At 38.5% G+C, this 17,007-nt stretch overlaps 1 protein-coding gene across 3 annotated transcripts in view; it reads left to right on the plus strand.

Annotated features, from left to right (window-relative positions):
• Window positions 1-17,007, plus strand: part of RBPJ (recombination signal binding protein for immunoglobulin kappa J region) — a 242,553-nt gene that overhangs the window by 109,175 nt on the left and 116,371 nt on the right. The window lies entirely within an intron of this gene.

A 17,007-nucleotide genomic window follows, 5' to 3' on the forward strand; every position in this document is an offset into this window, starting at 1 on the left:
GGGGGGGGTGTGTGTGTGTATGTGTGTGTGAGTGTGTGTGTGTGAGTGTGTGTGTGTGAGAGAGATTGATTTATAGAGAGAATGTAAACTGAAACATCTTGAGGAGAAATCCATCAGTGTATAGACACTGAGAAGATGGAAAGAGAATGCTGGCCTTAACTTACAGGTGTTGCCTATTGTGGGTACTGTTTTCTGTTTTATAAGCAAAGGAGAGTAAAAGGATATATTCAGTGGACCTAAAGACTGTTATACTGAGTGAAATAAATTAGAGAAGGAGAAACATTGTATGACATCCCCTATATGCAGAATCTAAAAAGAAATGATACAAATAAACTTACAAACAGACTCACAGACTTAGAGAACAAACTATGGTTGCCAGGGAGACGTATGGGGAGAAGAAACAGGTAGGGAGCTTGGGATCAACATGTACATGCTGCTATATTTAAAATGGATGACAGCGAGATCCTACTGTATAGAATAGGGAACTCTGCTCAATGTTACTTGGCAACCTAGATGGGAGGGGAGTTTGGGGGAGAATAGATACATCCTTTGCTGTCCACCTGAAACTATCACAACATTGTTAATAGTCCAATACAAAATAACAAGTTTAAAAATAGGTTAAAAAAAAAAAAAAAAACCTAAGGGGGAAAATAAAAGGAGCTATCCAAGGGGTAACAGGCAAAAGAACAGCAAAGAACAGTCAGACACACCAGGTTATGAAGTTTTTTAACTTTACAAAGGGTAGACTTTGTAAAGTTAAAAAACTGCATGAAGCTGTAATCAGATACAAAAAACCTTAATTTACATTAAAAAAAAAATCAATTCATTTGGTCAAAAAATCTGAGGGTTCTTTAATAAGCATCAGCTTCTAAAATAAGCAGACTATGAGGGGAAAAAATAAAATTTATTAGAAGGAAAAAGTCCCAGAGGAGCTTATATATTTTTAACATTGCCTTAAATTGTTAAAAAAAAAAAAATCCTGAAGAATTTAACTACTTTTTGGGGGGAGGGGTGCTATTTAAAATGTAAGGTTTTGTTTGTGATTTTAAAATCACAATTAGCACAATCACTGAAGAAAACATTTCTTCTGATATCCATGAAACAGCTTAATGTTTTAATTTACCTAAACCACCAACTGAATGCTACAGGCCGCTTTGAAAACATTCCCTAATCCTTGGAAATACCGTGCTTTCTCTTATATTCTTTTAAACACTAATCCCTGGAGAAAACATACCTTCTCTCATTTTCTATTCAATGTTTGCTATTGTTGTAATCTAAGTAAGGCCTCTCTGAAAAAAATGCAAAAATTAAGTTTAACCCACAACTGGGTCTTGCATCCTGTGGTCCTGGAATTTTTAAATTTCATTCAAAACACATATTATAAACAAAGTCTCCCAAATGACTATCTAGAGAGGAATGTGGCAAAAATCCAGAAACTATTGTAATATTTGGAACTAACATAAGCACAAATAATCACTGCACTTTTTTAAAGAAGGGATTATGGGTTGCAGTTTTACTAACCCTATAGGGGATTTATATGAGATGGACAAAGCTGAACTCCACACTAGTTGTGTGCCTCCAAAAGAAACGAAGCCCTTTACAGTGAATGAAGAATAAATAGAGGTATTAAAAAGGAACTTCTTAATCACAAATATTTGCTCAATATAACCTATAAAACTAGAAAGTTCGAAGCAGTATGCCTGACAAGCCTGTTGTTTTAATACATTGCTGCTAAGTCGCTTCAGTCATGTCTGACTCTGTGCGACCCCATAGACGGCAGCCCACGAGGCCTGGGATTCTCCAGGCAAGAACACTGGAGTGGGTTGCCATTTCCTTCTCCTTTAACACATTAGTTAGGTGATTATTAACAGTGGAGGCCGATGCAGGGTGGGAGGGCATCATGGGGAGAACAACAAAGGTCAACACCAAAAATATCACCAAGTTAGGAAAATTCACATTTTAGAGACAGGAAGACCACTGCAGTTACTGAAATACAAATTAAAACCATTAAAGAAGTTAATCTGTCAAATCTATTGAAGTAGAATTAAGACTAATCATTTTAGAGGTATTTAAAATCTAGACTCCTAGGGTAAAGCATAAGACAGAGAAAGCTGTATTATTATCTCATAATATGCAACCTGACCTGAAGAAACATCGTATTTCCCTCCAGAGCCAAAAAAATGAAAGAAAAGAACTCCAAAATAGGAATGAGACTGTGAAATAAATATTGTATTCCTCAAAAAAATAAACTATTTAGGGACAGGGCAGGGGAGGGAAAGTCAGCTAAGAAGCTGAAAACCAGTCACATTTCAAAATGATTCCTATGTTCTAGGCAAAATTTAGTATAACATCTTGAGTGTGTCTCATTTTACACCTTAGTCAACTGTAAGGGTATACATATTTATCCACTCTTCTAAGGAACTCTTCTGTTTAGAAGAGCACCCTTATCTAGAGGATTCACCCTGAGTTTCATGCTAGTGTCATCACCATTATTAACACATAGTACAGATACTGCAGATACTGAGGGTATCTATTTTTTTTTTTTTTGCCCAAAGGTAATTGAATGTGAGTAGATTTTACCACCTCCATAACAGTTTCAGTTTCAGTTTTAATATATCATTCTGAGAAATTTTTGTGAACTAATATAGCATTTTAGGCTGTCTTGCTTTTAATCATCATGAAAAGGCATCATTTCATGGGGTAGAACAAAAGAAAAAGATTCTTCATATAAACTCTACTAATTTTATAATATACAAACAGGAATTGCATTATCCTGGTAAACAGCAAGCCACTTCTCAGAAAAGACAGTTAAGATGGACTTTTAAAATAGTGTAGTAATCACTCCTCTTACAAACAGATATTTCTGAATATTAGCTCTCATAATATGTGACCTAACAGGCGAAATGAAATGGGAAGTTACATATTGTGATTTTTTTTTTTAATGAAGCTGAAACACTTAGGCCAAACTTAAACATACACCAACTCCCTTCACAGTATTTTTTTTTTTTTTTTTTACTGAAAACCTCTTAATGAAGAAGCAAGGTTTTTGGAAGAGCAGGAATGGCATGAAATTATAGGTTACCTGGTATAAGCAAAAGGGTTCTTGACTTGGAGGCAAAAAGATGGCATGGAAACTGGTTTGTCCACTTCTGACCTTGGTGTTCTTGGTTAAAACACTTCCTTCACCTGTGAAATACAGATAAAAACATCTAACTCCCAGCATTGGGTGGGAGGGTTGGGTGGGGCTGTGGGGAGATGGATTATAAACATGAATAGATGTTAAGAAGACTTGTCCATTTTTAATAGGCATTCAGAATGTGAATGCTCATCACTTTCCTTTTTCTATGTAAACTTTACCAAAGAAAGGTAGAAATATCCAAGTCTATACTTTTGAAAGGCCTCAGTATCCACATCCTGCTAGAGTCTAAAGAATGAACTTAAAACTGTAAAGGTTGTTGCTCCCTTCTTGTATTGTTTGAAAACCTTTTAAAGAGAATTACACAATTAAAGTACTTCCGAGCAGTTTAAGTACAATGAAAGGAATTTACCATTAAGAGTGCAGTTGATCTAAATAAAATCAACTTCCCTTTCCTCTTAGCATTTTTCACTCCTATTTAATTTTTAGCCTAGCTTTCATCATTGTTTAAAATGGTCCTCCTTATTTGTTTGTTTTGTGCTCAGTTGCTCAGTCGTGTCCTATTCTTTGTGACCCTGTGTACTATATCCCGCCAGGCTCCTCCGGGATTTTCCCAGCAAAAATACTGGAGTGGTTTACCGTTTCCTCCTCCCAGGGATCTTCCTGACCCAGGGATCGAACAAAAGTCTCTCACGTTGAAGGCAGACAGCCACCTGGGAAGTCCCATTAGTTTGTTTACTCTTTTATTATCTAAGTCTCCATCTTTGAACTCAAGTTCCCTGAGGGCAGTGATCTTGTCTTACTTGCTCAAACCAGTCTTCACGGGAGCTTAGAAGACTGCTGGGCTCATAGGAGGTGTTCAGGAAATATTTCTTTTTGAATCAATGGACAACAGAGGAATAGATTCAATAAGATGAAAGTAGAATAGGATCAATTGAGTCATCAGGGCCTTGAAGGGTATTTGGTGGAGTAGAGGCTATAAGGAGGCAACTGAGGACTTCTCTGGTGGTTCAATAGTTAAGATTCTGTGCTCCTACTGCAGGGAGCTCTGGTTGGATCCCAGGTCGGGGAAGTTTCACATGCCATGAGATGAGACCAAAAACAAACAAAAAAGCGAGGTCAGTTCACTTATGCAATGTTAAGGACCATCACCCTTGACACAAATATAATCTCAAACCTACTATGAAGCTAGAGGGTCAATCAACTGACATAGTGATGACTATTCTATGGAGATTATTAGTTATTTGTCCACATAGCTCACTCTGCCTGCAATGCGGAAGAACCCCAGTTCGATTTCTGGGTCAGGAAGTTTCCCTGGAGAAGGGATAGGCTACCCACTCCAGTTGTCTTGGGCTTCCCTGGTGGCTCAAATGGTAAAGAATCCTGCAATGCGGGAGACCTGGGTTCGATCCCTGGGTCAGGAAGATCCCCTGGAGGAGGGCATGGCAACCCACTCCAGTATTCTTGCCTGGAGAATCCCCATGGACAGAGGAGCCTGGCAGGCTGCAATCCATGGGGTCACAAACAGTCGGACACGACTGACCGACTAAGCACACACATGAATAAGGTAAAGGTTATGATCATATGGACTTTTAAAGCATCTAATTGAAAGTGAAAGTCACACAGGCCATAGAATTCTCCAGGGAATTTCCACAAGGGAAGCCGGCTCTAATTGAATACAATTAAATTTTAGTTTTTTTTCTGCTTTTTTTGTTAACAGCTTTATTGGGATATAATTCATGCTAGCGTACGTACATTCAATCAGTCCGGTTCAGTTGCTCAGTGGATGGTTTTTAGTCTGTTCACAAAGTTGTGCAACAATCACCACAATCAAGTTTAGAACATTTTCATCATTCCAAAAGAAGTCCTATAACCTTTAGCAGTCATTCACAACACACCCCACCCTATACTCTCTAGACTGAGGCAACCATTAATTTACTTTCTATCTTTGTAGTTTTGTCTATTCAAGATAGTTGACATACACAGAATCATACGATATGGGGCCTTTTGTGACTTGTTCCTTTCATATGGCATGTTTTTAAGGTTTATTCACATTGCATCATGTATCAGTATTTCATTTCTTTTTATGGCCTAATAATGTTCCATCTTATAGATAAACGAAATTTTATTTATCCATTCATCAGTTAATGGACATTTGTTTTTTTTTCGTACTTTTTACCTGTTATAAATAATGCTGCCCTGACCATACATGGACAAGTTTTTGTTTGGACATGTTTTTCAGTTCTCTTTGGTATATACCTAGGAGAATCGCTGGTCATATGGTAACTCTATCTTTAACCTTTTGAGGAACTGTCAGACTGTTTTTCAAAATGCCTTCTTTAGTTTACATTCCTACCACCAAAGCCTAAGGGTTTCAATTTTTCTATATCCTTGACAACACACCATTATCTGTCTTCTTGATTGTTGCCATCCTGATGGGCATGAAATCGTATTTCATTGTGGTTTTGATCTGCATTTTTCTGATACTTAATGATGTTGAATATTTTTCCATGTGCTTACTGGCCATTTGCATGTCTTATTTGAAGAAATATCTATTTAGCTCCTTTGCCCATTTTTAAATTGGGTTATTTCTGTTTTTATTATTCAATTTTTTAAAAGTACAGTTGATTTACAATGTTGTGCCAATCTCGGCTGTACAGCAAACGGACTCAGTTTTCATACATATATGCATTGTTTTTTAGTATTCTTTTCTATTATAGGTTATCCTATTACTCAGTTTTAAGAATTCTTTATATATTTCAGATATTAGTCCTTATCAGATAAATGTTTTGCAAATATTCTCTCCCATTCTATGGGGTGTTTTTTTCACTTTCTTGAGAGTGTGCTCTGAAGTACAAAAGTTTAATTTTAATGAAGGACAATTTATTTTTGTTGCTGTTGTTGTGCTTGTGCTTTTTGGTGTCATATCTAAGAAACCATTGCTAATCCAAGTTCATGAAGATATATGCTTTCCTTTAAGAGTTCTATGGTTTTAGTTTTTACATTTATGTCTATGATCCATTTTAAGGTAATTGGAATATATGTTGTAAAGTTCAGAACCCAAGTTCATTATTTTGCATATGGATAGCCAGTTGTCCCAGCACCATTTGTTGAAGGCTATGTTTTCCCCACTGAATTGTCTTCATACTCTTGATAGAAATCAACTGACCACACATGTGAGGGTTTATGTCTAGACTCTGAATTCTACTCCAGTGAACTATATGTCTACCTTATACATGCACCACACAGCCTTGATTACTACAGTCTTGTAGTGAGTTTTGAAAAGGGGAAGCATAACCGCTCCACCTCTGTTTTTCTTTTCCAATATTGGTTTGGCTATTCTGGGTTCCTTAAATCTTCATATGAATTTTAGGAACAACTTGTCCATTTCTGCAAACTGTACAGTTAGAATTTTGATAGTGATTTTGTTGATTCTACACATCAAATTCAATCCATGAACATGGATTTCCATTTACTTATTTAGATCTTTAAAATTATCTTTTTATAATATTTTATAGTTTTCAGAGTATAAGAACAGCTTTCTTTCTGTTAAATTTATTCCTAAGTATTTTACTCTTTTTAATGCTAATGGAATCTTTGTCTCAATTGATTTTTTAATATTCTTTACTGTCTGTCAATCATTTTTAAAATATTTTATTTATTTGGCTGTGCCAGGTCTTGGCATGTGGTATCTAGTTCCCTGACCAGGGGCCTGACCCAGGCTCCCTGCATTGGGAGCACAGAGTCTTTGCTGCTGGACTACCAGAGAAGTCCCAGAAAGGCAACTGATTTTTGAATACTGACTTTGTATCCTGCAGACTTGCTAAACTTATATATTAGTTCTAATGCATTTTTAGTGGAATCCTTAGAATTCTCTGTATATACAGTCCTATCATTTGCAAACAGAGACATTTTTCATTCTTCTTTTCAACCTGGATACCCTTTATTTAATTTTCTTGCCAAATTGCTTGGGTAGCATCTCCAGTACAAGGTTGAATACAAGTGATCCTGATGGAAGTCTTTGTCTTCTTACTCATGTTAGTGGGAAAATATAATCTTTGGGAAAATATAAATCTTTTATGTTTAAAAATGACATTGATTCTGGATTTTTCATAGATGCCTTTATCAGGTTGAGGAAGCTCCCTTCTATTCCTACTTTGTTCAGTGTTTGCTGGAATTCAGTTGAGCATTTATGTGTTTATGTTTAGGGGATGTAGGCTTCTTTTATTCTGAGGTCCTTGGTGAATTATTTTTTAAAATAATATGGCAAAAAAATCCACAAGAGTATTACGTCTTCTCTCTGTCTAAGCTACCTATCCTTAGCCACTCACTGTTACTAGTTCATATCACTGATTTACACACAGACACACACATATATATGTAATATTACTGGCTTTTTAAAAATAAATCTTTTGCATTCTTTAGAATTTATATTTTTATAAATAACTTTTAAAATTATAATCTGATACTCTAAGTATTCGGTTCAGTTCAGTCGCTCAGTCATGTCCGACTCTTTGCAACCCCATGAACCGCAGCATGCCAGGCCTCCCTGTCTATCACCAACTCCCAGAGTTCACTCAAACTCATGTCCATTGAGTTGGTGATGCCATCCAACCATTTCATCCTCTGTCATCCCCTTCTCCTCTGAGTATATGACACAATATATTCTCTATCAGATTGTAATAATAAAATAATTTAAATTTCTGTAGCAAAAAAGCCCAAACAAACCTCTCAAGCATGTATTCCACTTCTAGAAGTATAACTTGTGCAAGTGAAGCTCTCTGAGTCTCATCACTCAGAGAGCCTATCTGCGGCTTTGTCCTGAGGACTGACTGAGACAATGTTTGTCAGAAGGCTTGGGATGGTGTAGACTTAATCATATTATTGACATTTCACAAACTGCATATCACAGTATCCCTTTAAACAGAAAGCGGCTCTGCTGCATGTTAGATTGGCATATGACTTTTAAAAAATCCTCTGTTTTATAAAACTGAGTACTTCTGCATGTAATCTGTTTTTCAGAAGTTTTCTTTCAGTTCTTAAGTCCTTTTCTTTGGCCTAGATTCTGTGATTTGTTTCCTATTTTGGAAACTTGGAAAGTACCATGCAAATAAAGATATAGCCTTGCTAGTTAAAAATAAAATACTTAGTGTTTGCTGGTGAAGGAAAATATGATGCTATGTAGGTAAAACTGCATGATGAAAATCAGATTCACATTTCATAAGAACATTTCTGGAGAACTTTAGACTTGAAAAAGCAAGAGCCAAATGTTCCTCCCAAACGATAGTTTATAACTCTCACTGAAGTCAGAAGTAATTCTGAGGGTAGAATTTAAGCCAAGGGTTTTGAAAGCTGGGAGAAAGGAAAAAAAAAAAAAAAGCATAAATTTCCAAATCTTCTCAAAGTACTTAGATGGGAGGCAATTTGCAGCTAAGATCTTGAGAAATGTTTTTTTCCACTAGTGGGATACTATATTAGTAACACCTTGATACAATTTATTTTACCTTCCACAGAATGCTAATCAGGGTAGAATTTTGTCAAATAACCATTTAAGAGAGAAAAAAGTACACATAGGACAATACCAGTTGGAATATGGGAATCCCCCAGGCTCCTCTTTCCATAGAATTCTCCAGGCATGAATACTGGAGTGAGTAACCATTCCCTTCTCCACGGGATCTTCTCAACCCAGGGACAAACCTGGGTCTCCTGCACTGCAGCCAGATTCTGTACCGTCTGAGCCTCCACGGAAGCCCAAATATGTGACAAGGAGTTGTTAAGGATTCCTTTACATAGAGTTCTCTAATGCAGTTCAGAAATTAAATACATCAATATGAGACTGAGATGAAACTTTTCTATTTCTCCTATTGCACTGAATTAAATTTGTACTCAATATTTATTGATAGCTTACTTAAAAATTCTTATTTTTTTTTCCTGCAGTCATTTCACAAGGTTTCTTCTTTAATTCCCATTTGTTGACATAATGACAATTAAATTTTTTTAATTAAAATAAAAAATATCAACATACTGACATAATGGCAATTTTTAAAGTGACAATGTACAACTCTCATTATGATGTTCACGGGGATTCTCCATTGTCTTTGACAGAGCTAGGTATTTCAGGAGATGGTAATTGTTTGGTATCTTTCACTATTTGTCAGTGGTTGTTTAATAGACTGTTTCCAAAGTTGATCTTGGTCCGTAGTCTATTTTGGACAAGGGTGCTAGCCACAAAGGTCATATCTGCAAGTTGATACTTATCATTACACTATCTCTGACACAAAACAACACAGATACAAAGAGTAAACCCTTTGAGTAGGCTTTCTTTGAAAAACTTTTAAAGGTCATTTATGCCCCAGGTTAATAGTAACTCAGGCCAGGGGAGAAAATGTAGGGGTCTTTTTCTGCCCTATTGATTTGCTATAAAACCATACTCAAATTTTTACAAATAAATGTGCCAACCCAAATAAATACAATAAACTTATTTAAAGATAATTCTTGCCATTTAATTATCTATATAATTACCTGATTTGATTTGTACAACAAATCTCTAAGGCAGAGAGTCTTAGTCCATCTAACATAAAAGAAAATTGAGCAGTCATGGGTGGTAGAATTTCCTAAAGAAACAGCATTTACTGAGTACTTACTACGTCCCCAGTTATTTCATGTAATATCTCAAATAATTTTCAAAATAGTTGTGAGCCATAGGTTTTACATTCCCCCATTTGCACATAAGGAAAGGTTAGCTTGCCCAAAGTTAGCTAGCTGGCTAGCGGTGGAGGTAGGACTCAATGACGGAGTTAGTCCAAAGCTTTTTTCCTTTCTACCCCAGCTGTTTTGCTGATTATGACTGTTCAACATTGATTCAACATGGAATCAAAAACCACAATATAAGATATATAACAAAGCAGAACATTTAGAAAATCAAAACTCAAATACATTCTTGGAAATGGCAACCCACTCCAGTATCCTTGCCTGGAGAATCCCAGGGATGGGGGAGCCCGGTGGGCTACCGTCTATGGGGTCGCACAGAGTCGGACACAACTGAAGCGACTTGGCGGCGGCAGCAGCAGCAGCAACTGTGGCTCAGCTGGTAAGGAATCCATCTGGAATGGATCCCTGGGTTGGGAAGATGCCCTGGAGAAAGGCTACCCACTCCAGTATTCTGACCTGGAGAATTCCATGGACTGTAAAGTCCACGGGGTCACAGAGTCGGACATGACTGAGCGACTTTGACTTTCACTTTTCACAACTCAGTTCAGTTCAGTTCAGTCACTCAGTTGTGTCTGACTCTTTGCGACCCCATAGACTGCAGCACACCAGGCTTCCCTGTCCATCACCAACTCCCGGAGTTTACTCAAACTCACGTCCATTGAGTCAGTGATGCCATCCAACCATCTCGTTCTCTGTCAGCCCCTTCTCCTCCCTCCTTCAATCTTTCCCAGCATCAGGGTCTTTTCCAGTGAGTCAGTTCTTTGTTTGCATCAGGTGGCCAATGGAGTTGCAAAGAGTTGGACAGGACTAAGCAACTTTCACAACTAGAATTTTACAAATCATATAGTGGTGTTACTTTTTGTGTAGTTTTTTTTTTTTTTCTTCTTTTCTTTTTTAAAGTATTTACTTACTTGACTGTGCGAGGTCTTAGTTGTGGCATGCGGGATCTTTAGTTGCGGCATGTGGCATCTAGTTTCCTGACCAGGGATCAAACCTGTACTGGAGCGTGGAGGCTTAGCCAGCGGACCACCAGGGAAGTCCCTGTATAGGTAGTGTTAACTTGCTTTATCTTGTTTATATTATAAAAAGAAAAAGAAATTATATGACCTGTACACATTCTTCTTACCAAAGGTATATTTGATTCCATTTGCATTTCACATCATTAGAGTAAATGGTTTATCATTTTTCTTCTTTCGCCTTCCTGAAGTGCTGCATATGTTAAGCTTGTTTGTGTGAAAGCATGCTAAGTCACTTTAGTCATGTCTGGGACTCTTTGGGACCCTTTGGACTATAGCCTGCCAGGCTCCTTGTCCATGGGATTCTCCACCAGGCAAGAATACTGGAGTGGTTGTCATGCGCTCCTCAAGCTTTGCTTTACTTGGACCTAAAAAGAAAGAAAATTCTCAGGGCCAAAGAATCCTGTATAAAATCAAACACAATTGGAAAGCAAAGGGTAAATATTTATTTTTGTTTCTCAAGTTCACCTCCTGAAGCCTGTTCTGTGACTTACTTTCATTGATCTCTTTATTTCTTTTAATTCTAGAATTAGAGTTCATTTTCCTTATAGACTTACATAGTTTTTAAGGAAAATAAACTTTTTCAATCTCATATACATTTTATTAACCTTAACTAGGACGCAGTAGAAAATGAAAGGGATACTTTCATTAAAAAGGGAGGCATCAGGATGAATGAAAATCATGAGTTAAGAGACTTCTGTGAAGCAAAAGGCTTTCAATTTCTAATAAGAGTTATTAGGAAGATTTTCTTAGGCACACAGCCTCTCCACAATCTGATCACATCAAGCCCTGCTTTACATCCTCAGAGGCTCTTGTTGGCCATTTACAGCAGGTTTCTTAACCTTTTTGAACATGTGAATCTTTTAGAAATTAAATAATAATGATGACATTGCCATTTCTGAATGGGTATGTTAAATGAATTAACATCAATCTGGATAAAATCATCTCTATGTTTGGCTATATTAACATTGATTATTGAAGCATTAAAGACAATTTGATATGCTTCACAACAATTTTCATGAGATGAAGGCATTTTATGTATTTATTAAATAAAAAATAACAGTGATAAAAATGAACACTACTATAGCAACTATGTTACAGGTATCTTTCTATGTGCTTTCAACAGAACTAACACTTTGAATCCTCATGACAACCCTATGAATTAGTTGCTATTCTCTATTTTACGGGCAAGGAAACTGAGGTATTGCTAGGTTAAATAGCTTGTCTCAGGTTCTACAGTTGGAACCCATGCAATGTGGGGGTAGAACCAGTATTCTCCATCATGGGGCTGCCTAGTAAAATTTTTAGTGTTCTGGTGTGTCTCATTAATATGAGTTGGTGTAACTTAACCTTAGAATGAAAGCAATGTTGAAACATCTGCTATGTTTAAACCACCAGAGCAAAACACGATCCTTTCACAAATGTGCTCATCTCATTGCCACTATTTGCTTCACGCATCTACTGGATATATACTGGTACTGTGCTATGCAGTGCTTAGTTGCTCAGTCGACCCCACGGACTGCAGCCCACCAGGTTCCTCTGTACATGGGGATTCTCCAGGCAAGAACACTGGAGTGGGTTGCCATGCCCTCCTCCAGGGGGATATATACTGAAGCCCCCAAACTTATTAATATTTAAATATTTCATTTATTGTTTTTAACCAAGAAACTATATGCCATTGCTCCCTTTACTGTGAAACTCCTGAAGAAAGGTTACATCTAACTCCTACAACAAAGATTCTCAAAGCTTGATTCATGGACAATTTGCACCAGAATCCCTGATCAGTCTTCTTAGAAATGCCTATTCCTGGGCTCCAGCACAGATTTACTCATTCAGAGTCTTAGGGAGTGGAACCCACCAACTTGTGAGGACCACCTTTTTACCAGGTCCTTCTAGTTACCCTGCCTAGGTTGTCTGCCCCCGCTTCTACATGCAGCACCTGGAGTTCCCCTGAATACAAGATGCTCTTTCACACCTCAGAGCCTGAACATGCTGTTTCCTGTGCTTCTTATGCTTCCTCCTCTTACTGTCTTCTGAACTCCCACTCCACTAAGATTTAGCTCAAAAGTCATCTCTGCAAGGTTTCCCTGGGCCCATCAGGCAAGAGTTAGGTGCTTCTTCCTCTGTACCCCAATGCGATTAAACTCATGCCTCCACCCTGAAATTACCCTGCAACTGGTCTGTGTACTCTTATTACCTGGGGGGTCCCCTGAAGTCTCTGTACTACCCATCTTTGTAAACCATGAAAGATGATATCTGACATGGAGCAGTAGGGACTCTGAACTTGCTGCTTGAATGGACTCAATGCTACCAGATGACCGGGATTAAGTCCTGACAGTTCTGCAGTTCTTAATTCTACTGAGGTGGTATTATTATCATATACATCACATCTTTTAGAAAATAATTTTCTAGCAGGTGGGAAAAAGAAAACACTTTGATCATTTTTTTCTTCTTGCACATTTATTCCCTTTCATTCCCCCCTTTAAAAATGTTTTATATTTTGAAAAAAAATATATGTGTGCTTCTACAAAATTCAAAGGATCCAAGATAAGCCACCTCTTCAGCTATATCCTCCAACAGTTGAGTTCCTTACAGCGAAGCAGTCATTATTAGTTTCTCGTGTATCCTTCCAGAATCCTTTTAGATACATATAGGCAAATAAGTATTATTTACCTATAATTATTTTGCACCTTGTTTTTTTAAACTTTGTGATCCTTCCATGTAAGTACATAAAAGCACCCTCTGCTTATTAACAAATGAATACTATTTGATTATATGAATATACATATATATTTTTAAATAAATAAGACACCTCTTGATCGACATTTAGATTGTTAAGGTATTCTCTACCATCACTAATGCTACACTATGAAAGTGAAAGTGAAATTCACTCAGTTGTGTCCGACTGTTTTCGACCCCATGGACGAGTCCATGGAATTTTCCAGGCCAGAATACTGGAGTAGGTAGCCTTTCCCTTCTCCAGGGGATCTTCTCAACCCAGGGATCGAACCCAGGTCTCCCACATTGCAGGCGGATTCTTTACCAGCTGAGCCACAAAGGAAGACCAATGCTATACTATATGTACAGGTAATTTCACAAATGTGAATATATTCATAAGACAGATTTCTAGAAACAGAGTTGTAGGATTAATAGGTAGAGATAAGTTTTATCAAAATGGTTTTCATAAAGATTATGATTCCCAGGTGGTGCTAGTGGTAAAGAACCCGCCTGCCAACGCAAGTTAGACATAAGACATGTCTGTTTGATCCCTGGGTGGGAAGATCCTCTGGAGAAGGGAATGGCAATCCACTCTAGTATTCTTGCCTGGAGAATCCCATGGACAGAGGAGCCTGATGGGCTACAGTTCATAGGATCACACAGAGTCGGACGTGACTGAAGTGACTTAGCACGGCATACCCATTTTCACTCCACTAGCAACAGATGAGAATGCGTATTTATATCCTGCCAATAGTGTTTTCTTTCCTGGTGGTGGTGGTGGTGGTTTAGTCGCTAAGTTGTGTCCGACTCTTGCGACCCCACGGACTGTAGCCTGCTAGGTTCCTCTATCCGTGGGATTCTCCAGGCAAGAATACTGAAGTGGGTTGCCATTTCCTTCTCCAGGAAATCTTCCTGACCCAGGAATTAAACCCAGGTCTCCTGCATTGCAGGCAGATTCTTTACTGACTGAGCTATGAGGGAAGCTAAAATGGAGAGTAAAGGAAACACTTTACGGAAGTGTAGGCACAACTACTGGCCTAACTCAAGAGTAAGAATTGTTTTTTGCAAAAAGTTAACACAGGTGTTTGCTCTATAGGCCTTCCCCAGGCAAGATGGCACTGGGGTATTTGCTACTGGTCTAGCCTCGATATTCTTTTAAAGTCTGGAAGGCTTAGTGAGTCTTTAGAATAATTTCTAATCTGTTCTAGAAGTGGAAGACATCCTATTCATTCTACAAATACTTACTGAGCATCTATCCTGCAGCAGGCATTGTTCTGATGGCTGAGGTATGAACAATAAACAAAATAGACTAAAGTCCCTGCTCACATTAAGATTGTAATGGGGGGAGGTAGGCAGATAATAGACACAATACACAGATCTGATGTATGGTATGTTAGTTTACAATAGGATCATGGGAAAAATAAAGAGAGAGGGAACAGGGAGTAACAAGAGTTACTTTTGTGAAGGGTGGTCATGGAAGGGCTCTCTGAGCAGGTGATATTTAAGCAAAGACCTGAAAGCAGTAAAGGAAGGATCTATAAGGCATCTAGGGAAAAGAGCAAAGACAGGAGTTGAGGGTGTGCCTGGTGCATCCTAAGAACACAAGGAATGATGCTGGTTGGGGCTCAATGAGCAAGGGGAAGAGACGAGGTCGAGGTATGGGGTTTGGGCAGTAGGCCTCATAGGAAAGTAGGAAAGCCATTGGAGAGTTCTAGAGAGTTACACTGAATTGTCTACTGAGAACAGACTGAGAAAAGGCAAAATGGATGAAGGCAGAACTAGTTATTAGACTTCCTTGACAACAGGTGAGAGATGAGATGGGTTAGACTGGGCCGGTTGCCATAGAGGTGTGGATGTGTTTGGACTGTGAGTCTATTCTGAAGGTGGAGCTAGCAAGATTTTGTTAGGTTGAATGTTGGATGTAAGAAAGAAAGAAAGTGAGAATGACTCCAGGGTTCTTGGCTTAAATGGAAGGATGGAATATCATTTACTAGGACAAGGAAAGAATACAGGTAAAGCATGTATTAGGGTGAATGGGAGTTGTAATTTGAGTTACCATGGTTACCATGGCTTTCTGTGGCTAGGGCTCTTAGATGGCAATGGTTCCAGATCAGATGAATAGCCCAGACCAGACCATGACTGTAATGTGTTCTTGGGAAAAAGGCTTGATTCCTTTGGAAAAAGGCTTGATTCCTTTGAAGGAATGTGTGCCCATGGGCACTGTTCTCTTGAAGCAAGCCTAATCCAAATTAGCTTTGCACTGAGATACTGCATTTAAGATTCTTAAATTTTCTCTTTCCCTTTGTGAACTACTTAATCAAAGGAATAGGCAAATGTGCATGCACACACACAACTAATAACCTTGAAAACAATTCAAAAACTTGATTTCTTGTCTATGGTATAACTAGCAGAATATGAACTCTGTATGAGAGGAGTCACTGTTTTCCCAAATTCAAAAACTCAATTTAATTTTTCATTTGTGGGTCTATGATGTCATTAAGACACCAGTTCCGAGATAACGCCAGTCTAGACTGGTACAGAACCCACACGAAGACAATCTCAAAAGTGCCTGATTGAAGAATCTAAACAGGAATTCACTGGACAAATAATCCAAAAGGAAGGAATGCACTTAAAAGAGTTGTGACTAAAGCACCTGGTAAAACGATATCCAAAAATCGAAATGAATATTTCAACAAACACATAAAAAGGTGAAGGAAAGCAAAACCAGTAAGTCATATAAGTGGAGAAAAGAAAAAAAAAGGAACAGAAACTAATACACAGGGATTACTTCAAAAGGCTAAAAAGAGTTTAGAGTCTGCGACCTCATGGACTGCAGCCCTCCAGGCTCCTCTGTCCAAGAGATTGTCCAGGCAAGAACTCTGTAGTGGGTAGCTATTCCCTCCAACGGGGGTCTCCTGCATTGCAGGCTGATTATTTACCGTCTGAGCCAGCAGGGAAGCCTGAAACAGATTAGGGGGAAGAAAATTTTTAAAGGTGTCCTTGAATGGGAGGCGAACTCTATACAAGTGTACAACGTCAGAGCACAGAGAGCAGCACTTTTCCCTAGCTAACAAGCAAGACCAGCGGGTACCTCAGAAAGAAAACAACCAACTGCTAGTAGAGAGTAGCTAAGGGAATCCAAAAGCAAGCAAAGTGGTGGCCAGACTGGGTGACTCAGAGGCATGACTCAAACGCGACACTGGGGGTGTCAGCTCCCGGAGGCCGGGGGCGCGGCGTCAAACACATTTTAGGAAAGTACCAGGCGCGTGGAGGGCGACAGGAAACCTCCCCGGGGAGCGGCCTAGGGCTCCTCCTGCCCTCGAGTCTGACCTCTTACCATCCGCACCAGGAGGAGTTTCTAATCTCCAGGTTTCCCCTTCTTTTAGAATCCGCCCCTCCACCACCCCCACTTTCCTTCCACAAAGC

The sequence above is a fragment of the Bison bison genome, unplaced genomic scaffold (assembly GCF_000754665.1).
Source record: "Bison bison bison isolate TAMUID 2011002044 unplaced genomic scaffold, Bison_UMD1.0 scf7180017864136, whole genome shotgun sequence".
In the NCBI taxonomy this organism is placed as follows: Eukaryota; Metazoa; Chordata; class Mammalia; order Artiodactyla; family Bovidae; genus Bison; species Bison bison.